This window comes from Lontra canadensis, unplaced genomic scaffold (genome assembly GCF_010015895.1).
Source record: "Lontra canadensis isolate GAN:19392208 unplaced genomic scaffold, GSC_riverotter_1.0 scaffold159, whole genome shotgun sequence".
Taxonomy (NCBI): domain Eukaryota; kingdom Metazoa; phylum Chordata; class Mammalia; order Carnivora; family Mustelidae; genus Lontra; species Lontra canadensis.
In genome coordinates, this window is record NW_022631153.1 from 72,849 (window position 1) to 99,145 (window position 26,297).

The following is a 26,297-nucleotide window of genomic DNA, read 5'->3' on the forward strand; positions in this document are numbered from 1 at the left end:
ACCTCACGATTTGGGATCTCTTCTGATTTGGTTAAAGCATATTTTCCTGGGGTTGTTGCCACCCTTTTAGTATTTTACTTACTCCTTCATATACTCTTATCTGGACAAAATGACAAGGCGGAAAAATTCACCACAAAAAAAAGAACAAGAGGCAGTACCAAAGGCTAGGGACCTAATCAATACAGACATTGGTAATATGTCAGATCTAGAGTTCAGAATGACGATTCTCAAGGTTCTAGCCGGGCTCGAAAAATGCATGGAAGATATTAAAGAAACCCTCTCGGGAGATATAAAAGCCCTTTCTGGAGAAATAAAAGAACTAAAATCTAACCAAGTTGAAATCAAAAAAGCTATTAATGAGGTGCAATAAAAAATGGAGGCTCTCACTGCTAGGATAAATGAGGCACAAGAAAGAATCAGCAATATAGAAGACCAAATGACAGAGAATAAAGAAGCTGAGCAAAAGAGGGACAAACAGCTACTGGAGCATGAGGGGAGAATTCGAGAGATAAGTGACACCATAAGATGAAACAACATTAAAATAATTGGGATTCCAGAAGAAGAAGAAAGAGAGAGGGGAGCAGAAGGTATATTGGAGAGAATTATTGGAGAGAATTTCCCCATTCCCCAATGGCAAAGGGAACAAGCATAAAAATCCAGGAGGTTAGAGAACCCCCCTCAAAATCAATAAGAATAGGTCCACACCCCATCACCTAATAGTAAAATTTACAAGTCTTAGTGACAAAGAGAAAATCCTAAAAGCAGCCCGGGAAAAGAAGTCTGTAACATACAATGGTAAAAATATTAGTTTGGCAGCAGACTTATCCACAGAGACCTGGCAGGCCAGAAAGAGCTGGCATTCATATATTCACAGCACTAAACGAGAAAAAAACATGCAGCCAAGGATACTATATCCAGCTAGGCTATCATTGAAAATAGAAGGAGAGATTAAAAGCTTCCAGGACAAACTGAAAGAATTTGCAAACACCAAACCAGCTGTACAGGAAATATTGAAAGGGGTCCTCTAAGCAAAGAGAGACCCTAAAAGTAGTAGATCAGAAAGGAACAGACACAATATACAGTAACAGTCACCTTAAAGGCAATACAATGGCACTAAATTCATATCTCTCAATAGTTACCCTGAATGTTAATGGGCTAAATGCCCCGATCAAAAGACACAGGGTATCAAAGATAAAAAAACAAAACCCATCTATATGTTGCCCACAAGAAACTCCTTTTAAACCCGAAGACACCTCCAGATTTAAAGTGAGGGGGTGGAAAACAATTTACGATGCTAATGGACATCAGAAGAAAGCAGGAGTGCCAATCCTTATATCAGATCAATTAGATTTTAAGCCAAAGACTATAATAAGAGATGAGGAAGGACACTATATCATACTCAAAGGATCTGTCCAACAAGAAGATCTAACAATTGTAAATATCTATGCCCCTAACGTGGGAGCAGCCAACTATATAAACCAATTAATAACAAAATCAAAGAAACACATCAACAATAACACAATAATAGTAGGGGACTTTAACACTCCCCTCACCGAAATGGACAGATCATCCAAACAAAAGATCAACAAGGAAATAAAGGCCTTAAATGACACACTGGACCGGATGGACATCACAGATATATTCAGAACATTTCATCCCAAAGCAACAGAATACACATTCTTCTCTAGGGCACATGGAACATTCTCCAGAAGAGATCACATCCTCGGTCCTAAATCAGGTCTCAACCGGTATCAAAAGATTGGGATCATTCCCTGCATATTTTCAGACCACAATGCTCTAAAGCTAGAACTCAATCACAAGAGGAAATTTGGAAAGAACCCAAATACATGGAGACTAAACAGCATCCTTCTAAAGAATGAATGGGTCATCCAGGAAATTAAAGAAGAATGAAAAAATTCATGGAAACAAATGATAATGAAAACACAACGGTTCAAAATCTGTGGGACACAACAAAGGCAGTCCTGAGAAGAAAATATATAGCGGTACAAGCCTTTCTCAAGAAACAAGAAAGGTCTCAGGTACACAACCTAACCCTACACTTAAAGGAGCTGGAGAAAGAACAAGAAAGAAACCTAAACCCAGCAGGAGAAGAGAAATCATAAAGATCAGAGCAGAAATCAATGAAATAGAAACCAAAAAAAAATACAATAGAACAAATCAACGAAACTAGGAGCTGGTTCTTTGAAAGAATTAATAAGATTGATAAACCCCTGGCCAGACTTATCAAAAAGAAAAGGGAAAGGACCCAAATAAATAAAATCATGAATGAAAGAGGAGAGATCATAACTAACACCAAAGAAATACAGACAATTATAAGAACATACTATGAGCAACTCTACGCCAACAAATTTGACAATCTGGAAGAAATGGTTGCCTTCCTAGAGACATATAAACTATCACAACTGAACCAGGAAGAAATAGAAAGCCTGAACAGACCCATAACCAGTAAGGAGATTGAAACAGTCATCAAAAATCTCCAAACAAACAAAAGCCCAGGGCCAGTCGGCTTCCTGGGGGAATTCTACCAAACATTTAAAGAAGAACTAATTCCTATTCTCCTGAAACTGTTCCAAAAAATAGACATGGAAGGAAAACTTCCAAACTCATTTTATGAGGCCAGCATCACCTTGATCCCAAAACCAGACAAGGATCCCATCAAAAAAAGAGAACTACAGACCAATATCCTTGATGAACACAGATGCAAAAATTCTCACCAAAATACTAGCCAATAGGATTCAACAGTACATTAAAAGGATTATTCACCACGACCAAGTGGGATTTATTCCAGGGCTGCAAGGTTGGTTCAACATCCACAAATCAATCAATGTGATACAACACATTAATAAAAGAAAGAACAAGAACCATATGATACTCTCAATAGATGCTGAAAAAGCATTTGACAAAGTACATTCCTGATCAAAACTCTTCAAAGTGTAGGGATAGAGGGCACATACCTCAATATTATCAAAGCCATCTATGAAAAACCCACTGCAAATATCATTCTCAATGGAGAGAAACTGAAAGCTTTTCCGCTAAGGTCAGGAACATGGCAGGGATGTCCCTTATCACCACTGCTATTCAACATAGTACTAGAAGTCCTAGCTTCAGCAATCAGACAACAAAAGGAAATTAAAGGCATCCAAATCGGCAAAGAAGAAGTCAAACTATCACTCTTCGCAGATGATATGATACTATATGTGGAAAACCCAAAAGACTCCACTCCAAAACTGCTAGTACTGGTACAGGAATTCAGTAAAGTGTCAGGATATAAAATCAATGCACAGAAATCAGTTGCATTTCTCTACACTAACAGCAAGACAGAAGAAAGAGAAATTAAGGAGTCAATCCCATTTACAATTGCACCCAAAACTATAAGATACCTAGCAATAAACCTAACCAAAGAGGCTAAGAATCTATACACAGAAAACTATAAAGTACTCATGAAAGAAATTGAGGAAGACACAAAGAAGTGGAAAAATGTTCCATGCTCCTGGATTGGAAGAATAAATATTGTGAAAATGTCTATGCCCCTAAAGCAATCTACACATTTAATGCAATTCCTATCAAAGTACCATCCTTTTTTTTTTTTTTTCAAAGAAATGGAACAAATAATCCTAAAATTTATATGGAACCAGAAAAGACCTTGAATAGCCAAAGGAATACTGAAAAAGAAAGCCTAAGTTGGTGGCATCAGAATCCTGGATTTCAAGCTCTATTACAAAGCTGTCATCATCAAGACAGCATGGTACTGGCACAAAAACAGACACATAGATCAATGGAACAGAATAGAGAGCCCAGAAATAGACCCTCAACTCTATGGTCAACTAATCTTCGACAAAGCAGGAAAGAATGTCCAATGGAAAAAAGACAGACTCTTCAATAAATGGTGTTGGGAAAATTGGACAGCCACATGCAGAAAAATGAAATTGGATCATTTCCTTACACCACACATGAAAATAGACTCAAAATGGATGAAGGACCTCAATGTGAGAAAGGAATCCATCAAAATCCTTGAGGAGAACACAGGCAGCACCCTCTTTGACCTCAGCCGCAGCAACATCTTCCTAGGAACATCGCCAAAGGCAAGGGAAGCAAGGGCAAAAATGAACTATTGGGATTTTATCAAGATCAAAAGCTTTTGCACAGCAAAGGAAACAGTTAACAAAACCAAAAGACAACTGACAGAATGGGAGAAGATATTTGCAAACGACATATCAGATAAAGGGCTAGTGTCCAAAATCTATAAAGAACTTAGCAAACTCAACACCCAAAGAACAAATAATCCAATCAAGAAATGGGCAGAAGACATGAACAGACATTTCTGCAAAGAAGACATCCAGATGGCCAACAGACACATGAAAAAGTGCTCCATATCACTCGGCATCAGGGAAATACAAATCAAAACCACAATGAGATATCACCTCACACCAGTCAGAATGGCTAAAATTAACAAGTCAGGAAATGACAGATGCTGGCGAGGATGCGGAGAAAGGGGAACCCTCCTACACTATTGGTGGGAATGCAAGCTGGTGCAACCACTCTGGAAAACAGCATGGAGGTTCCTCAAAATGTTGAAAATAGAACTACCCTATGACCCAGCAATTGCACTACTGGGTATTTACCCTAAAGATACAAACGTAGTGATCCAAAGGGGCATGTGCACCCCAATGTTTATAGCAGCAATGTCTACAATAGCCAAACTATGGAAAGAACCTAGATGTCTATCAACAGATGAATGGATAAAGAAGATGTGGTATATATACACAATGGAATACTATGCAGCCATCACAAGAAATGAAATCTTGCCATTTGCGATGATGTGGATGGAACTAGAGGGTATCATGCTTAGCGAAATAAGTCAATCGGAGAAAGACAACTATCATATGATCTCCCTGATATGAGGAAGTGGAGATGCAACATGCGGGGTTAAGGGGGTAGGAGAAGAATAAATGAAACAAGATGGGATTGAAAGGGAGACAAACCATAAGTGACTCTTAATCTCACAAAACAAACTGAGGGTTGATGGGGGGAGGAGGGTTGGGGGGGTGGGGTTATGGACATTGGGGAGGGTATGTGCTATGGTGAGTGCTGTGAAGTGTGTAAACCTGGCGATTCACAGACCTGTACCCCTGGGGATAAAAATATATGTTTATAAAAAATAAAATTTAAAAAAATATGTTAAAAAAAAAGAGAATATATTCCTGTGGAATTTAACAAAAACATACTTGTAATACTGGAAAATCCTGCTTCTTGTTGTTTATCAAGTCTGTCACCTTTATATCACTAACATAAATGAAAAACCTTAGTTCTATAGAACTATTTCATAAAAATACATTAAGCAAATTTTTCTGAATTTACTTCTAAATCTCTGAGGCCACACAATTCAAAATAGAAACACTGGCTGTTTTTCGATGATCTACCTGACATTTAAGTATAATTCCCAATTTATTCTATTATCTTCTAATGTTTTGATATATACCTCCCTTGTTTGGTAGTTTAATAGTACAGTTTTGACCAGAATAACCTAATTGCTATTGATCACTACATTTTAAAACTGACAAAAACTATGTGATAAATTCAATATCTCAATACATCTTCTCTTTACCTGTCAACATAAATCTACAGCTGAGTATTAAAAGTGTCTTATCTCACACTACATACTCTCCAAGTCAGTTCTGAGTCTTTACAACTGAATATAGGTATGTGTGCTATACAAAATAGCTAATGTGTTGTTCAAAATTACATTATTGATGGCTTAAAAACTGATATGAAAATTGCAACCCATAAGTTAAACAAAGAACCTTCTATTGCCAGAGATGCTCTGGAGAAGTACATAATGAACCAGATTTTACCTAAATGGGATCTGTTATTGAATTCCAAGACAATCAAAAGAGAACATCAAGCAGTTTAAACAATCATTTTTATTTCAGTTGTTTAAAGCTGCACTATTTTCTATTCAAGGACTAATAAAAGGAATCTATTTTTTGCTCCATGAAAGTCAAGTAAATGTTACACATGAGGCTAGTAAATATCAAAAGTGAAAGCTTTTCTTATTACGCAAGGGCAGTAAGCGGTATTTTAACTAGGAGCAGAGCTGGAGAGAGCATGAGATAGCTGTACTAAAATGGATAGTAGAAATTTCCAAAAGTATGAATAAATCAGAAGTTTAATAATAAAATAATTTTGAAGACATCTGTTAACTTAGTGATAAACATCGGTTAATTCTAAAAAGGAAGTATGAACACTTAAGTTTCTGACTGGCACTGACCTTTGCCTTTTTCAGTTTGAAGTGACTGGAATCACTAAAGCAAACAGTGTCCTGAGACACAGAGTGCCCCAGAGATGGAGAACATCCAGTGAGCGTCTTGCTCTGAGGGAATATTCTGCTGACAGCCCTGAGCAAGTTTCCGAGGGAGGAAAATAGCCTCAGCCAAAGAAAACAGAGAAGGTGTTTCTTGTCTCAAGACTTTTGGCTTCTGGATAATGGATGCTTCAGAGCAGTATTTTTAAGAATGTTTAAAGTTTAGGAAGAGGTAAACTCTGTTACTGAAGAAATATTAACACAGAGGTTTACATAAAAATAAGCATGCTCAAACCAGATACGAATAGACCAAAATCAGTGCAGAAGCAAAACTTGGCTTTTTGGTGTATTTTATCTATTTCTGTGCATTTGGCAGAGGTTGGGGGAAAGGTGGGGAGGGAATAGGGAGTTCAGGAAAGCAGACTCTTCAGTTTACACAAAATACCACCACCTTTGGTCCCATGTCTTGCTTGATTTACCCTTTCCTCCATTCCTACTTTCACCCCATCCCAACAGGCAACCATTTTCTAATATTTTAATTTGTTGTTGTTGTGCTCTTATAAAATGGATGTCCTTGGCTGGTTTGCGTGTTTCGTTTTTCATAAATAGTGTTGTGTTATATACTTCAAGCTAATTCCTTTTTCACTTAGCATTTTAGCATCAAATATTCACCCATATTTCCATGTGTGTTGCTGGTCCACTCCTGCTTGCTAACTGCTGCATAAAATTCCAAGCCAGGCACACATTTTCTTATCCATTCCTCCTGTAATGGACACCCAGTGTGCCTCCAACACTCTGGGGCCAAACAACATGGCCATGCACATCCTTACTATCCCTTGTGGGATGACATGAGCATTTCTTGGGCATATATATCTGGTTTAAAATGTTTATTATTTATAAATTGGATTTATCTGCTTCCACTTTTATTAGGATTATTTCCCTTTCCTTGATAGGAATAAAAATGTTACAGCATTTTCCTGAGGATGCTTACTATGTACCTTTAAGACCCAAGTTTGTTTTCATTTTTATTTTTAAAGATTTTATTTAATTTGTCAGAGAGAGGGAGAACACACACAAGTAGGGGGAACAGCAGACTGAGGGAGAGGTGGACTTCCTGCTGAACAAGGAGCTTGATGCGGGGGTTGATTCCAGAACCTGGAGATCATGACCTTAGCTGAAGGCAGATGCCCCACTGACTGAGTCGCCTAGGCATCCCTAGACCAAAGTTTTTAACATTACAACTTATCACAGCATAATACCTAAACCACCTACTAAAGCTCACTGGGAATGGCCTCAAACAGACTTTATTTAATGCTTTAGGCCAAACTGTAATCCACAACTTTGAGGAGAACTTTGTCGCCACCCAAATCCAAGCAGATTTCTTTTTTTTTTTTTTTTTCCCAATTTACTCCTCTAAGAAACAGGAATAAAAATCACATAGGTCAGTTTATGGGACTTTCTGAATACTCCTCTCATATTAGAATGTGATCATGTATAATGAAAGGGAAAAAAAAAAAACACGGAAATATATGCTCAGTCTCTAAAATCAGAGGGGGGACAATGTCTTATGTTCTCACTTGAATCCACAGGTAGTTCACTTTCTGCATGAAATAAAAGCCATAATTTTATTTTTGAGTTGCTACCTGTTTTAAACCCATGAATAAATATGATTAAAGGAGTCAGACATCCCCAGATTGAAATATGAACCGTGGACCCAAATGAAGAGGCTTTCATTTTCTGTGTTAATCAAGGGGAGCAGTCGCATGTAAAACAGTGAATAATACATGCACATAAATCCATTCCGATGCATACTGATCAGTATTAACACATTCTTTTCAGTATCTTCACATCTATCTCTTCCTATTTTACCACCACTACTCCCTGCCATTCAGGTTCCCGTCACTTTATCCCAGCCTTGCCTTTAGCTTTCTCTCATTGCAGACTTCAGGGTTTCCTCCCCTTTCATTCATTTTTCAGACCATCTCCTTGAGCATCATTTTTGCCTGTCAATACCTGTGCTTAACAACTTTCCTCCAGGCTTTCCAAGCCCACTAGGATCTGTCCCCAACACACATATTCAAACTTTCTTCCCGTTAGCCCATCAGCATCAACATGAAAATTCAATTTCACTACAGTTCAGCTTCAATAATGACAGTTCTTTTAATAACAAAGTCCATGCCAGTAAACACAAGGAAGGTGAAAAGCCCCATATAGTCCCTTGGCTAGAGTCCTTTTCCTCCCATTTTCCTCCCTTTTCCTCCCTCACCCTACCCCCACTGCATTCCCCTTATTTAAATCTGACCCTTGGGGGGTGCCTGGTTGGCTCAATGGGTTAAGGCTCTGCCTTCTGCTCAAGTCATGGTCTCAGGATCCTGAGATCGAGCCCCGAGTCGAGTCGGGCTCTCTGCTCAGCTGGGAGCCTGCTTTCCCCTCTCTCTCTCCCTGCCTCTCTGCCTACTTATGATCTCTCTCTTTCTCTCTCGGTGTCAAATAAATAAATAAATAAGATATTTAAATCTGACCCTTGGGATCAGCTCATCTCCATGGAAAACTCACCCACTCTCCAAAACACAATCCTTCACTCTTTCACATTGACCTCCTAGTGGTTTGCAGTTTTATTTCCTTTAGTTTATTTCCTTTAGTTCATGACAGTTTTCATTGTTTAGTTTTGCTATAAGACACACGGCCCTGAAATCCAAAGCCTACCATCTTTGATCCTTAAAAGTTTGTCTGTTAAGTAACGTGTCAATGGATAGTTAGTGAAAGTCTTGGGGTATGTATTGCAAACTTTTAAAACTTTCTCATTTCCTGATGCCTCAGCATCCCTCACTCCCAGGCACAAGGGGTCCCAGTGTGATAAGGCTGGCCTCTGCCACAAGCCCCACTCCTTCCTTCCCTGAGTATAACCTAGTGCATTCAAGCATACCAATAACATTCCACGCTACAACCTCTCACAGGTCCTCACTGGCCTTCAGCTTTCCACCTATTCAGGTGAGCACGCTTTCATTGTGCTCCACCCAAATGGCCCTTTGGGTGGTGTGCGGGTGCCTCTCTCTTCTAAGACAGGTGAGTACAATAAATCTCTTTTGCTTTCATACACCTGTCTGCCTCTCCATGGTTATTCCATGTCCACACTTAACTGATCATTAAAACACTTCATTTTTAAGTAACATAATTATTCCTCACAACACAGGGTAAAGTATATTATACATTTCGTTTGTCTACACATGTTGATATTGACAATGTACTTGCCAATTTGGACATCTATATGTACATTATAGAATACAATCCTCCTCTCATCAGCATCATTGTGTAGCATATAATGGGTTATATGCTTAACTGTTTTTTTTTAAGATTTTTATTTATTTATTTGACAGAGAGATAGAGAGCACAAGTAGGCAGACCAGCAGGCAGAGAGAGAGAGAGAAGCAGGCTCTCTGCTGAGCTAAGGGCCCAATGCAGGGCTCGATCACACGACCCTGGGATCATGACCTGAGTTGAAGGCAGTCGCCTAACCAACTGAGCCACCCAGGTGCCCCATATGCTTAACTGTTAAGAAGTTAATGTTACTCTCAATAAAGTTGCTTCTAGAAAAAAATAATATACTCATTAAAATTGTATTAGATAATTGCTTCCATATATGCATGTGAGTGAAAAAAATGTTGCATGCCACAAGAATGCTATATTTAGAGAATGACATTTTCCTAATATTTTTTATTTTTCCAATGTATTTTTTTTCAGAGAGAGACAGTATACAGGGAGGGGCCGAGGAAGAGGAGAGAGAAAAAATTTTAAAGAGGCTCTACACCCAGTGCAGAGCCCAAAGCAAGGCTTGATCTTATGACCCTGAGATTATGACCTGAGCTGAAATCTGACTGAGCCACCCAGGTGCCCCCCTTCCAACACATTTATTAAAGAAAGCATTCACCTACAATACAAGGCATATGTGTACTTTTTGACACTTAAAATGCTATGTACTGTATCCCAAAGGCTATTTGAAGAACACCAAAATAATAACAATCCTCATAATAAAGCTGGAGGTAGGTAATGTCCCCATTTTATGGATAACAAAGCTGAGGCGCAACCTCCTCAAAATCTCACAACTGAGTTAGAATTCAAAGCCAAAGAGTCTGGCTTCAAAGCCTGTATGGCTTCAAACCCTCAAAAAATCTAAGAAATGCATGTTTCTGACTATCCATGCCACGGGTTTTTAAAAGTTTTAGGACTCAGGAAATTTTCCTGGGTTTTCCACGAATGAAAATTGTTTTGAGGGCTCATTTGGGAACATGGCCCTCTTCAAAGAGTTGAAGAATTCTCTTAATTTCCCTCAACATGAGATAATTAATGCATCAAAGATAAACCAATTTCAGGTTGCATGATTAAATAAACTCGATCAAAAATTCCTGAGCCTTGTTTGCATTCGTATCATACATGGCATATTTATTGAGCATCTGTGACATAATTTTACTCAAGAGGACAGATTTTACCTGACGGTCCCAACTACAGATATCCTAAGAGAAATTAGCATTAAAACCAGGGGAAGCTCAATACTTTTATCACAAATATAGCAAAAAATAATTATTTAAAGCCACTTCCATCCAACTACAAACACAATGTTTAACTAAACCTGTCTTTGGATCTGAACAGAATATGTAAAACAGTCAGAGATGGCCATTTGCGGTTTCTTTCCATGCTCTTGACTGGTTTGCCTAGCACACCGGCTCCACCGAATCCGAATCTTCCAGTTAACAGAACTCCAGTTTCGCGGAGGTGGCAACACACTCAGGAAATGCGCACAGCTCCAGAGAGGCTTATCCAGGCTTATCCCACAGTTCTTTCCACCCCTCCCCAGATCCCTGTCAGAGAAGGGTTTGGCTGTATCCAACTTTCAGCAGTGAGGTATAAAGGGAAGTCTGCCAGTCCCATCTGGGACAGAATTTCTTCCCTGCGTAGAAAGAAAGATGCCCGAGCACCTGGGTGGCTCAGGTTGTGATCCCAGGGTTCTGGGATCGAGCCCCGCATCGGGCTCTCTGATCAGCAAAGAGCATCCTTCCCCCCACCCCGCCTGCCTCTCTGCCTACTTGTGATCTCTGTCAAATAAATAAATAAAAATCTTTAAAAAAAAAAAAAAAAGAAAGAAAGAAAGAAAGAAAAATATACAGAGCCCCCATACCACTGAGCATTACATCAACCCTGGAACTGTCGATCTCTGCTCTTCTTTTCATGTGAAATTCTAAGTCTCTGTTACCAACGCTGTATTTAGTATGAGATGTTAGCACTCACAGCTGAAAATACCCTAATTTGTGTACCTTAGTTGACTGGCCTCCAATTCTCAAGGCCATTATCATAAGTATGCACTTGCAAAAGTATCCTAACATTTACATTAGCACAATTTCTCTTTTCTTTTCTTTTTTTATATGTAGATTACATTGATTTAAATGAAAATATAACACTTATGACATAAAAGATATGTCAGAAAATTTTTGATATCTAAATTGTAGTGATAACCACCATCGGTAATTAGAATGGATTACATTGTTCCTGATAGCAAGATATCTAGCCAACGTCCTGATTCTGCACATTTGGGTTGCACAAGTATTCAGAAATAAGGTTATATTTTTTGTCAAGCACCTCCACAAATCCCTCTGAGTCCATAGTTTTCCTTCTCTGAATTCTAGAGCATACTTACCTCCTGCAGATACTGAGGAAACTGACAAATAGCTTCTGACAAATAGGCAACTATATTCTATAGCAACATGACACTGGGAAACATATACTGTGCCAATGGCATTTTATATGGGAGAAAATATACTAAATTTTCACATTGCAGGTCAAGTTTATATACTTCATGATATCACATTTGGGGAAAAGCTTTCCTCTTCCTTTTTCTCTTATAAAACTCCTGTAACAACTTCAATCACAAATCCAAGGGGAAACCAAACGATATGCAGTGACAGTCTTAAATTAGAAAATTGTTCCTTGGCCGGACCCCTTACTGAGTTTGCTAGGACACTGTACTTCAATTTGAAGAGACACCAATGATCAGAGAAGACGTGCAGGATACTGAAATGGGTCCATGTTTTAGAAAGAAGAAGGAGAAGGAGAAGCAAGGTCATTCAAACATGAAAGAATATGGTTAGAATATATATCAGCAAAAAAGATTTTAAAAAGAACCTACTGTGTATTAGAATAGTAAGATCCAAACATATTTAGATTCCAAGAAGATTAAAGTATTTCCTAAAATCCATAAAGTGTAAAGAAAGATTGGTTCTTGAAGGAGAAAACCACACTGGAATGAACAGATTCATTCTATTATAAGGCAGTGACCAGGCAGGAATGAGCAGAGATTCTAAACAGAACTTGACTAGAGCAAACGTTTTACTGCATTAAATCTACCCTATATCACTTCAGTATACAACTTTAAAGATTCAAAATAACAATTCTCCAACAGAGACTTAATAGGTGCTGAAACACTAAGATTGAGCCCTTAGGCTTATACATTTATGTTACTGTCACGATAAGCCCCTCACATAGATACAATAGCATTAAACATTCATTAAAATCTTTCTATCAACTGCCCACTTCTTCAAAGGGGATTTCATTTTTATCTTGAACAGATGGCAAGCCTATCACAGAGTGTTCTTTATGACCAGAGCATAAACACTGATTAAATCATTCTGAAACCAATTAAAAACCCAACATTTATTTTAGTAAAACATATCCACAATAAGAGTGAACATGAGGAAATATAGTCAATGTACTGCCTCCGGCCCCATCTCCTGAGAAAAATTTGACTGAAGACAATGGGTTATAGAAGAAATAATCTACCCTCAGGTGACATGTCCCATTTCTTCCAGAGCTTTCAGTTAAAAGGGCACTTGGGCGCACCTGGGCGTCTCAGTCTGTTAAGTCTCCTGCTCTTGGTTTTGGCTCAGGTCATTGATCTCAGGGTCCTGAGTTCAAGCCCCAGGTGAGGCTCATGCTCAGCAGGGAGTCTGCTTCTCTCTCTCAAATATAAATATATATATATATATATACACACAATTTTTTTAAGGGAACTTGGCCAGAGATACTAGAATTCCTTTATCAAATATGTTTTGGAGTCCCCCATTGATGTGGCCATCAGATAAACTCACACACACACACACACACACACCAAAAATTAAAATCTTTAATTTTGAAATCTTTTTTAAAATCCTGTTTCCCATCACAGAAAAAAATAAATAAATAAATTGAGCAGATCTTACTGTAGCACAAATCTGGGCTCGACTTACCCTGTAGCTACTCACAGCCAAAATCTTGAAAACTTCAAATTATCAGGCACTATCATGACCACCTTACATTATTTCATTTAGTCTTTATAACAATTTAAATGGTACTCATTATTTTTCCTTAAAAACTTTTTAAAAATTTAATAATCATTGACATTTTTGTGATTTTTATGATTTAAAAACTCTGTGTTCTCACACAGACCTTTTAAAAATACAGCATGTTTGGGTTACAAATGACTAACAAGATCCTGCATTTTGTTACTGCATAGCTATAAAGTAGGCCAGCAGTCAGTAAAAAGGTATATTCAAATCAAAGGTGGTTTTCATTTTAATAAAGGCAAATATTTTCATTGGAATCTGTGTGCAATATTTTTAAATTGCTGCTATAAAAGTATTCAGTCTGTGAATAAATCAATCCCCCGTTCATGACTGATAGTGGGAAGTATGAAAGGCTGGGACATATATTATACCCTATAATTTAGGAATTGGTGTGGCCACCATTACTTTCAATTGTACACTCATTGGTTCCTCTGTGGATCCAGAAGTAACTATCTTTACCCCAGCTAGTACCTCAGCTGATTCTAATAATCCAGTAATCCATCCCAAAGGCTGAGACGGTGCCAGAGCCCACCAGCCAAACTGCGTGATTAATCAGCTTAAAGGCATTGAAGGAGTCTTTCAAACCAGTGTGGTAGTAGATCCCCTTGTGGTAGTGGAAGAAGTCATTGTAGACTTCAAAAGCAACTGCCACAGGCCCATGAGGGACAAGCTCAAGCTTCCTCATGGCTTCATTACACCCCCAGAGAAGACTCCCACATAGTGGTACCCAGAGGAGTAGTAACAGAAGCAGTCTTCCTTCAGTTTGCATGGAGAATCGGTGCCTATGTAGGGAAAGCACACCTCTTCCACCTGCCCAAAATCTTGTTATTTTCCTGCAAATGAAGTGTGGGAAGTCACTTTCACAGCCTTGAGCGTACTGACTCTAAGAGACAACCTCCTGAAGACTCAAGAGTGGGGTCTGAGTATTGTTGGTTAATATACGGTTTCTCGCTTCCAGCATATCCCTAGAAGCAAATACATAGCAACTTCCACAAAATGGTTGGTTTTGAACAGAAGTAACGAAATTGGGACCATGAACATTTCTCCAGTCCCTAGATGCCGGCAAATGTAAAATCATTTCATGTATGTCAGCAGTCAGTGGTGCAGGTCTGGGCCTTAGGATTCTCTGGCTATGGCCGCCACCTTCCTAATCATCTCTGTCAGGTTAAGAGTCTCATAATCCACATATGTGGTTGTAGTCCAAAACTTCTGAATGGCACTGATCACTTTCACAAAGTCACGGCTGTATTTGTAGAGCATATTAAAATAGTTTTCCTGGAGACTCTCCAAGTGTGCAGGGCTCACGTTCACATTCTGAGAGGTCATTCCCACCTCAATTTCAGGGAAACGAGTCCAGTTCCTGCCCAGCACATCATGCACCCATCCAGCCATGGTTGTGTGGCAGTAACTGGCTACCTTGCCATCTGACCTCTTCTTTACACTTAGAAAAGGCAAATGACTTATAGTCATTCAGCACAATCTCAAAGCCTTGACTGTAAATGATGTTGAAATGGTCAGTATTGCCAAAATCATCATATGCTATATCCAGCTTCTCAAGGTGCACAACTATATTTTTTTCTGGTGGTCCCATAACTGAGCAGTTGACGCCATGTTGGGAAACAAGGTGGCCCGCCTGGAAGACCCAGGGACCCAGCAGCTCAGAGAAGGTGCATTTGGCAGGTGTGGCAGCGTGTGGTGCCAACAAAGGACAGGAGCAGCAGGAAGGCAGTGAGCAGCCCCAGGGCAGGACACTGGTGCAGCCCCAGGGGGGAGGAGAAAGAGCCATTGCCAGAGAGTAGAGGGGAGGCAGCCTAAATGGTACTAATTATCATATCAAGCTAAGATCAAGAAACTATGTTTTCATGAGCTTAAGCAACTTGCCCAAGATCACATCGTCAGTATGTGGAAGAGCCAGGCTTTGTACTCACAATTTTTGATTTCAGAAGACATGCTTGAAAGGATGACCCTCTATTTCCTCTCAAAGAGAGTAAGTTTTTCTAAGCCCCTTTAGAAAAAGAAAATTAAAACAGGAAGCTCTTTCAATCTCAGTATTACTAAAAAAGTTATTTTCACGCAATGCATACAAACAACTGAAATCCTAGCCACAAATCATTCTCATTTCTTCATTAAAGCATAATGAGAAAGTCTTTCTAATTCAAATTACTATATACACTTAAAAGAAATAAAATGACTTTATAAATATTCTATAATTCAAATTAGTTAAAAAGGATGGGTTTTAAATATTGATATTATAGGGGTTTTGTACAAAACTACAAAATATAAATTTGAAATAGTACAAATGTTATATTAAAATGTAAATGAGAATCCAGATTATCTGAAATTCATAACTAGAAGAGAGTGTATTACTGATACATGACACGACCTAACTATACATGATTCTAGGTGCCTGACAAAGCATTTGCAGGCATGGCCACTACTGGGATGTAGGACTTTCATTATTAAAACTGGAAAGCCCATACAAACTGGCATAAGATAGTCCCCCTAAATCTGGAAAATTGTGAGGTAGCAAGGAAAGCCATGGTCCAAGAAAGATACAAATGTCTGGAACAATATCCTCATAATGTGATTTAATGTTGGAAAAATGCATGTCAAATTGTATATTTTCTTGTGAACTGAGGCAACTGCATTTTTTTCTGCTTCATCAGGTCCCATATTTTTCCTAGAGATGGAGAAGAACTAAAAAACATCTATCTAGTTCAAGACCCTTCTCTTAGAGCGGTATTAAAAAAAAAAAAGTCCAAATAATCAAATATGACAAAATTCCTGTACTCAGCTTTGCTTGATCTGAGAGATTAAGCATCACCCAGAGTTATCATCATTATATGCATCTGTAACTGGCACACCCAATATTTACTACTTTAGCACATATTTAATGAATATTCTGATTGGGGGTTGATAACTACAAATTCATGAAATTTATGATATTTTGCTGAAATTGTCTCACTACGGTGCATCTGAGGAAATGTCCTACCACGCATAGCCAAAAAAGCTATGTTCATATTTTATAACTGATATATACTGAATGGTCACAAAGACATTTCAATTAACTTAAGGTTGAATTTAACAGATTTAACTATTTCATGGCTATGGCAAGTGAAACTAAGTTTGGGCCCAGGTTTCTCATGAATTTGTTCCAGTGACACAAAGCTAAACTGGGCAAATTAAAATGTCTTATCAGATAAAGGGCTAGTATCCAAAATCTATTAAAAAAAAAAAAAAGAACTTATCACACTCAATACTCAAAGTATAAATAATCCAATCAAGAAATGGGCATTAGACATGAACACACATTTCTCCAAAGAAGACATACAAACAGCCAAGAGACATATGAAAAAAGCTCAACATCACTCAGCATCAGGGAAATACAAATCAAAGCTACAATGAGATACCACCTCACGCCAGTCAGAATGACTAAAATTAACAAGTAAGGAAATGACAGATGCTGGAGAGAATGTGGAAAAAGGGGAACCCTCCCACACTGTTGGTGGGAATGCAACCTGGTGCAGCCACTCTGGAAAACAGTATGGAGGTTCCTCAAAAAGTTGAAAATAGAGCTACCCTATGACCCAGCAATCGCACTACTGGGTATTTACCCTAAAGATACAGATGTAGTGATCTGAAGGGGCACATGCACCCCAATGTTTATAGTAGCAATGTCCACAATAGCCAAACTTTGACAGATAAATGGATAAAGAAGATGTGAAGGTGCTTCGTTAGTGCAGTAGGTAGCGCTTAGGTTCATAAAGAAGATATGGTATATATGTACAAAGGAATACTCATCAGCCATCAAAAACAATGAAATCTAGCCATTTGCAATGACGTGGATAGAACTAGAGAGTATTATGCTAAGCGGAATAAGTTAATCAGAGAAAGACAATTATCATATGATCTCACATGTGGAATTCAAGAAACAAAACAGAAGATCATAGAGGAAGAGAGAAAACAATAAAACAAGATGAAATAAGAGTGGGAGGCAAACCATAAAAGCCTCTTAATCCTAGGAAAAAAACTGAGGGTTGTGGGGGGAAGGGGTCAGAGATGGGGTAACTGAGTGATGGACATTAAGGAGGGCATATGATGTAATTAGTATTGGGTATTATATAAGACTAATGAATCACAGACCTTTACCTCTGAAACTAATTATACATTATATATTAATTGAATTTAAATTCTAAAAATTCAAATAAATAAATAAATAAATGGACAGTAAAAAATAAAATATAAGTAAACTGGGCAAATTAATTCATTTAATTTAAATACTATTGAGTCATTATCAAGTTGATCACAACTAAAAGAAAAATCATTAAAAATGTAAAAGGAAGTTGCATTTTACAGTATGTCAAGGGTCTTAGCAAAATAATATTAAATCAGAGACATCAGGCCCCAAATAATACATACATAATACCTTTCTAGAAAGTTAAAAACAGGATTAAAAAAAAACATGCTTGGGGGGAGGACCAAGATGGTGGAGAAATAAGAGATCAAAATTTCATCTGTCCCAGGAATTCAGCTACATAGTTATCAAATCATTCTGAGCACTTACAAACTCAACAGGAGATCAAAGAAAAGAATAGCAACAATTCTATGAACAGAAAAGTGACCACCTTCTGGAAGGTAGGACATGCGGAGAAGTGAATCTGAGGCAATATATGGGAAGATAGATGGTAGGGGGAGGGAGCCTCCATCAGCCAGCTCCCGGCAAGTGATAGAGTAGGGAAACACAAAATCAGAATTTTCAGAAGTCTGCTACACTGAGAGGCATCACTCCATGGCTAAGCGGTGGGGGGGGAAAAAGTTGAACACTTGTAGGGACTGTGTGGTCTCAAGACCCTTGGGGTAACAGGAAGACCTGGGGGAGCTGAGTGCGGCAGAGCTCCCAACTATCAGAGTGGGGAAACCAGCTGCAAATACAGAGCCGGGTGGTGAGCTCTCAGCTCGGGGTTACCATAAGCCATGATCTGAGGCACAGTTGGGCCACTACATCTTGCGCACAGACCATCCAGGATTTGCGCACAGCAAATCCAGGAGACTCACCTTCCTCCCCTGGAAGAAACAGTGCAGGATCAAGCAGCAGGAATCTGCTGGGTTTGGAGACTCCAAACAGGGCCGAGCACCAGAGATAGAAACACTCCATCACAGGCCTGGTGAGCTCAGAGCACAGTCGGAGACCAGGGAGACGGGAGTGATTGACCGCTTTTCTCCGAGAGTGCACTGAGTGGAGCCCTGCGCTCTGGGTGCCCCCAGGCTGGACACTGGGAGGCCGCCATTTTCATTCCCGTCCTCCAGAACTCTACGGAAAGCGTTCAGGGAACAAAAGGTCCTGAGAGCAAACCGGAGCGGATTACTTAACAGATTGCTTAGCCTGGCCTCTGGCAAGGGCGGTGGAATTCCGCTTCAGGCAAAGACATTTGAGAATCACTGCAACAGGCCCCTCCCCAAGAAGAACAGCAAGAATATCCCCAAAGACTGAGTTTACTCATCAATGAGAACTGAACTCCAGTGATAGGGGAATACAGAACATAGAATTTACAGCTTTTTCCCCATGATTCTTCAGTAGTTCAAAGTTTACTTTTTAAATTTTCTTTATTTTTTTCTTTTTCCATTTTTAAATTTTTTTTCTTTCCTATTTTATCCAAAATCTTATCAATTTATTTTTAAAAATCTTTTCTAATTTTCATTTTTACAGTTATATTCTATCCCTCCATTGCATTTAACCTTATTTTTTGTATTCATATAAGTGTTTCTTACTTTAAAATTTTGGGATACAGTTTCATCTAACTGACAAAAATATATCCTAAATCTATTGTATGGCTTTGTTCAAGTCTTCTACCTGATCACATTTTCTCCTTTTTTTTTTTTCCTTTCTTTCAACCAATTTCTCATTTTACCAATTCCTTTTTTAAAATCTTTTTAAATTTATATCTTTACAGTCATCTTCCATCCCTTCCATGTATTTACCCTTATTTTTGTGTGTATATATAGGTTTTTCTTTCTTTAAAATTTTGGGAGGCAGTTTCCGCTAACAGACCAAAATACACCCAAAACTTTGTGTGGCTCTGTTCTATTCACCAGCCTGATTATATTTTTTTTTTTTCTTTTGCTCTTTTTCTCCCCCGCCCCTTTCTTCTCCTCCATTTTGGGTCTCTTCTGATTTATTTAGTGCATATTTTTCTAGGGTCATTGTTACCCTTTAAGCATTTTATCCCCTCATTCATCTATGCTTCTCTGGACAAAAATGACAAAAGGAAAAACTCACCTCAAAAACAAAACAAAACAAAACAAAAACAAAAACAAGAGGCAGTACCAACAGCCAGGGACCTAATCAATACAGACATTAGTAGGTTGTGGGAGCTAGAGTTCAGAATAACAATTATAAAGATACTAGCTGGGCTTGAAAAAAGCATAGAAGATACTCAAGAATCCCTTTCTGGAGAAATAAAAGAATTAAAATCTAAGTCAAAATCAAAAAGTCTATTAATGAGGCACAATCAAAAATAAAGGCTCTAACTGCCAGGGTAAATGAGGCAGAAGAGAGAATTAGTGATATAGAAGACCAAATAATGAAAAATAAAGAAGTTGAGAAAAAGAGAGATAAACAACTACTGGACCAGACCAGAAAGGAACAGAGACAATATACAGTAACAGTCACTTTACAGGCAATACAAAGGCACTAAATTCATACCTTTCAATAGCTACTCTGAAAACAAATGGGCTAAATGACCCAAACAAAAGACACAGGGTATCAGAATGGGTTAAAAAAATAAATAAATAAAACCCGGGAGAGGGTGGGGGGCTTATGAACATTGAGGAAGGTATGTGCTATAGTGAGTGCTGTGAAGTGTGTAAACCAGGCATTCACAGACCTGTACTCCTAAAGCTAATAATACATTATATGTTAATTAAAAATAAATAAATAAATAAATAAACAAGACCCATTGATGTGCTATCTGCAAGAGACTCATTTTGGACTCAAAGACTCCTCCAGATTTAAAGTGACGGTGTGGAAAACCAATTACCATACTAATGGACGTCAAAAGAAAGCTGGACTGGCAATCCTTATATTAGATAAATTAGATATTAAACCAAAGACTATAAAAAGAGATGAGGAAGGACCTGTATCATACTTAAAGGGTCTGTCCAACAAGAAGATCTAACAAATTTAAATATTTATGCCCCTAACATGGTAGCAGCCAATTATATAAACCAATTAATAACAAAATCAAAGAAACATAATGACAATAATACAATAATAGTAGGGGACGTTAACTTGCCTTCAGTACAATGGACAGATCATATAAGCAAAAGTTCAACAAGGAAATAAAGGCTTTGAATGACACACTGGACCAGATGGACATCAAAGATATATTCAGAACACTCCATCCCAAAGCAACAGAGTACACACTCTTCTCTAGTGCACATGGAAAGTTCTCCAGAATTAGATCACATCCTGAGTCACAAATCAGGTCTGAACCAGTACCAAAAGACTGAGATCATTCCCTGCATAATTTCAGACCACAATGCTTTGAAACTAGAACTCAACCACAAGAGGAAAGTTGGAAAGAACTTAAATACATGGAGGCTACAGAGCATCCTACTAAAGAATGAATAAATCCACCAGGAAATTAAGGGAGAATTTTTAAAAATTCATGGAAACAAATTAAAATGAAAACACAACTGTTCAACATCTTTGGGATAGAGCAAACTCTACACCTAAGGGAGCTGAAGAAAGAACAGCAAAGAAAGCCTAAACCCAGCAGGAGAAGAGAAATAATAAAGATCAGAGAAGAAATCAATAAAATAGAAACCATAAGAAAAGTAGAACAGATTCAACGGAACTAGGAGCTGGTTCTTTGAAAGAATTAATAAGATTGATAAACCTTTGGCCAGACTTATCAAAAAGAAAAGAGAAAGGAGCCAAATTAGTAAAATCATGAATGAAAGAGGAGAGATCATAACCAACACAAAAGAAATACAAACAATTATAAGATCATATTATGGCAACTATATGCAAACAAATGTGGAAGAAATGGATACATTCCTAGAGACATATAAACTACCAAAACTGAACAAGGAAGAAATAGAAAACCTGAACAGACCCATAACCAGTAAGAAAATTGAAGCAGTCATCAAAAATCTCCCAACAAACAAGAGCCCAGGGCCAGATGGTTTCCTAGGGAAATTTTACCAAACATTTAAAGAATAATTATTACTTGTTTTCCTGAAACTGTTCCAAAAAATATAAATGGACAGAAAACTTCCAAGCTCATTTTCCAAGGCCAGCATTACCTTGATCCCAAAACCAGACAAAGAGCCCATCAAAAGGAAAATTACAGACCAATATCCCCACTGAACATGGATGCAAAAATTCTCACCAAAATACTAGCCAATAGGATCTAACAGTACATTAAAAGGATTATTCACCATGACCAAATGGAATTTATTACTGAGCTGCAAGTTTGGTTTAACATCTGCAAATCAATCAATGTAATACCATACATTAATAAAAGAAAGAAGAACTATATGACACACTCAATAGATGCAGAAAAAGCATTTGACAAAGTACAGTATCCCTTTTTTGATCAAAACCCTTCAAAGTGTAGTGATAGAGGGTACATACCTGAATATCATCAAAGCCATCTATGAAAAACCCACTGAATATCATTCTCAATGGGGAAAAACTGAGAGATTCTCCCCAAAGTTCAGGAACACAGTAGGGCTATCCACTATCACCACTGCTATTCAATATAGTCCTAGAAGTCCTAGCCTCAGCAATCAGACAACAAAAAGAAATAAAAGGCACCTGAGTAAGCAAGGAAGTCAAACTCTCACTATTTATAGATGATATGATACTTTATGTGGAAAACCCAAAATACTCCACTCCAAAACTGCAAACACATACAGGAATTCAGTAAAGTGTCAGGATATAAAATCAATGCACAGAAGTCAGTTGCATTTCTATACACCAACAACAAGACAGAAGAAAGAAAAATTAAGGAGTCGATCCCATTTACAATTTCACCCAAAATTATGAGATACATGGGAATAAATCTAACCAAAGAGATGAAGAATCTCTACTCAGAAAACTATAGAATACTTATGAAAGAAATTGAGGAAGGCACAAAGAAATGGAAAAACGTTCCATGCTCATGGATTGGAAGAACATATATTGTGAAAATGTCTATGCTACCTGAAGCAATCTACACATTTAACGCAATCCCTTCAAAATACCATCAACTTTTTTTTCACAGAACTAGAACAAATAATCCTAAAACTTGTATGGAAATAAAAAAGACCCCAAAAAGCCAGAGGAATGCTGAAAAAGAAAACCAAAGCTGGTGGCATTACTATTCCACACTTCAAGCTCTTATTACAAAGCTGCAATCATCAAGACAGTATAGTACTCACACAAAAATAGACACAGAGATCAATGGAACAGAATAGAGAACCCAGAAATAGACCCTCAATTCTATGGTCAAGTAATCTTCGACAAAGCAGGAAAGAATGTCCAATTGGAAATAAATCTCTTCAAAAAATAGTGTTTGGAAAATTGGACAGCCACATGCAAAAAAAAATGAAATTGGATCATTTCCTTACACACAAAAATAGACTCCAAATAGGTGAAAGAACTCAATGTGAGGAAGGAATCCATCAAAATCCTTGAGGAGAACACAGGCAGCAATCTCTTAAACCTCAGCCACAACAACTTCTTCCTAGAAACTTCACCAAAGGCAAGAGAAGCAAGGGCAAAAATGAGCTATTGGGACTTCATCAAGATAAAAAGCTTTTGCATAGCAAAGGAAACAGTCAACAAAACCAAAGGACAATCAACAGAATGGGAGATGATATTTGCAAATGACATAGCAGATAAAAGGCTAGTATCCAAAAATCTATAAAGAACTTAACAAACTCAATACCCAAAGAACAAATAATCCAGTCGAGAAATGGGCAGAGGAGATGAACAGACATTTCTCCAAAGAAGACATCCAGATGGTGAATAGACACATGAAAAAGTGTTCCACATCGCTCAGCATCAGGGAAATACAAATCAAAACCACAGTGACATACCACCTCACACCAGTCAGAATGACTGAAATTAACCAGCCAGGAAACAACAGATTTTGGCTAGGATGCAGAGAAAGGGGAACGCTCCTACACTGTTGGTGGGAATGCAAGCTGGTGCAGCCACTCTGGAAAAGAGTATGGAGGTTCCTTTAAAAGTTGAAAACAGAGCTATCCTATGACCCAGCAATTGCACTACTGCGTATTTACCCTAAAGATACAAATGTAGTGATATGAAGGTGCACCTGCACCCCAGTGTTTATAGCAGCAATATTCAGAATAGCTGAATTTTGGAAAGAGTTCAGATGTCCATTGACAGATAAATGGATAAAGATGTGATATGTATTTATAATAGAATACTACTCAGCCATCAAAGGCAATGAAATCTTGCCATTTGCAAGGATATGGATGGAACTAGAGGCTCAGTGAAATAAGTCAGAGAAAGACAATTATCATATGATCTCACTGATATATGAAATTTAAGAAACAAGGCAGAGGATCATAGGAGAAGAGAGGAAAAAATAAAACAAGATGAAATCAGAAAGGGAGACAAACCATAAGAGCCTCTTAATCATAGTGAATAAGCTGGGCATTGCTGGAGGGGAGGGGGTTGGAGGAATAGGGTAACGGTATTGGACATTAAGGAGGGCTTGTTATGTAATGAGCACTGGGTATTATATAACACTGATGAATCACTGACCTCTACCTCAGAGACTAGTAATACAATATATGTTAATTTAAAAAATGCTTTTTAAGAGATATGTATAAGTGCAATAAAACCATATAAAAAAGGAAATAAAGAAATGCTTAACAGAGAAATCAATTGGGAAGAAGTAGGGGTACTAGGTGGGTGGGGAAGACCACCTGTTTTGTTTAGGTTTGCTGTTCATAATGCTTATTACAGAAAGATAAATAAATACATGAATGAACGAAAGCAAGCGATGCCTAAAAATATGAAGAGAATGTTTCGTAATGAGGATTACAATTTTCCCAATTCTGACCACTTAAAGTTTCTTAATATATAATCTCACCATACTATTTAAATCCTCACTATTGGGAGTCAGGGAGACCAGGTAGAAGATCCAGATCAGTGTTCCTGTCTCCAGTGTCTCCTTCTCCATTTCAACCCACATATCCCTGATACCTTCTCTCAGGACTTCGAAGGCGTCATACTGTCCAAATATTGAAGGCCAGGTCAAGAACAGCCGTGATGCAGATGAGATCTTCCTCCTTTCTCCTGTCAATGCTTCCTTCACTGAACACCATACCTGTTCATGCTAGTCCTCCCTCCTTTGTTTCCCTCTCATTCAGTGTCTTCCTGTCTCTAACCAAGTGCTACATACCCCATAGGGCCTAGGTAAAGGTTACCACATCCATAAATTACCTGGTCTGAGATCTGTTTCCACTCTGTGCCCCAGAGCACAGCATATGTATCTTTATGATTGAATTTATCTATAGCATTTGATTTTATATTGCTAATTTAGAAAGCTTTTAGTGACTATTTACTTCTACCAATGAGGCAATAAACACATTTAGAAGAAAAAAATTGACCAAACCATATGCAATGCCCTCAAAGAGGTTTTAGTCTAGAATTATTTATATTCCTATATCACTTGTTCTACTTGATAATTTAAAAAAAGGCAGTATCAACAGATTTCACCTTTACATATATCGTAGTACTTACCACACAGAAGGTCATTAACTAATACTACTTTCCAATCTATCCATGGATTTTTTTTCACTTCAGAGACCACCAATGTAATCAAGGGCTGCCGTGTCATACTACATTTTGTGTCTTTTCTATGATCATGTCTGAATAAACACTGAAACTCCTGAGTCACTTCTATTTTCTCACTAAAACATCTATGAAGAAAAAACTCACACCAACCAAAAACTAACATCCTGCTTATGAAATCTGGAAATAATTTCTCCAAGTAATAAGACTTAAGATGTTGCAGTAAGAATCACTAGGGTGAAACTAATAAAAAAAAGTTATAGAAAGATAATTTGGCAATAAAAGATAACAGGAGAAAAAAAAAATGACCATCCTAGGTAATGCCCTCTATTTTAAAGATGCCCTGAGATTGCCTATCTTCCCTGAGACCTGTTTTCTCATGGAGCCCAAGACAGTCCTGCACTGACCAGTAATTCAAAACAGTAAAGGTCTTTGCACCTGTGAATATTGGTCTTTATCCTTTGTTTTTAAAAAATGATGGTTTGCAGCAGGTAAAAATACTTCTGTCCTCCAACTCCACAGCAACCATTGTTGACCGTGTGACACAGTGACAGAATTCTAAGCAATGAAACAGAAACAGAAATGTCCTGAGTGGAGCTTTCACAAATACAATTTTCAAGTTAAAAAAAAAAAAATTGGACATCCACATTTTCCTCTTCAAGTTACCTATTATAAATACATATGCACATGTGTGTATATATGTATATACACCTATTAAATATAACATATATTATATACCCGTCACATGTTTTTAAATTGTTATATATTTAATATACAATATATAATAGGT

At 37.9% G+C, this 26,297-nt stretch overlaps 1 pseudogene; it reads right to left on the reverse strand.

The window, feature by feature from the left end:
- Positions 1–14,064: 14,064 nt before the first annotated feature.
- Positions 14,065–25,038, reverse strand: LOC116859557 (annotated as a pseudogene).
- Positions 25,039–26,297: the final 1,259 nt, after the last annotated feature.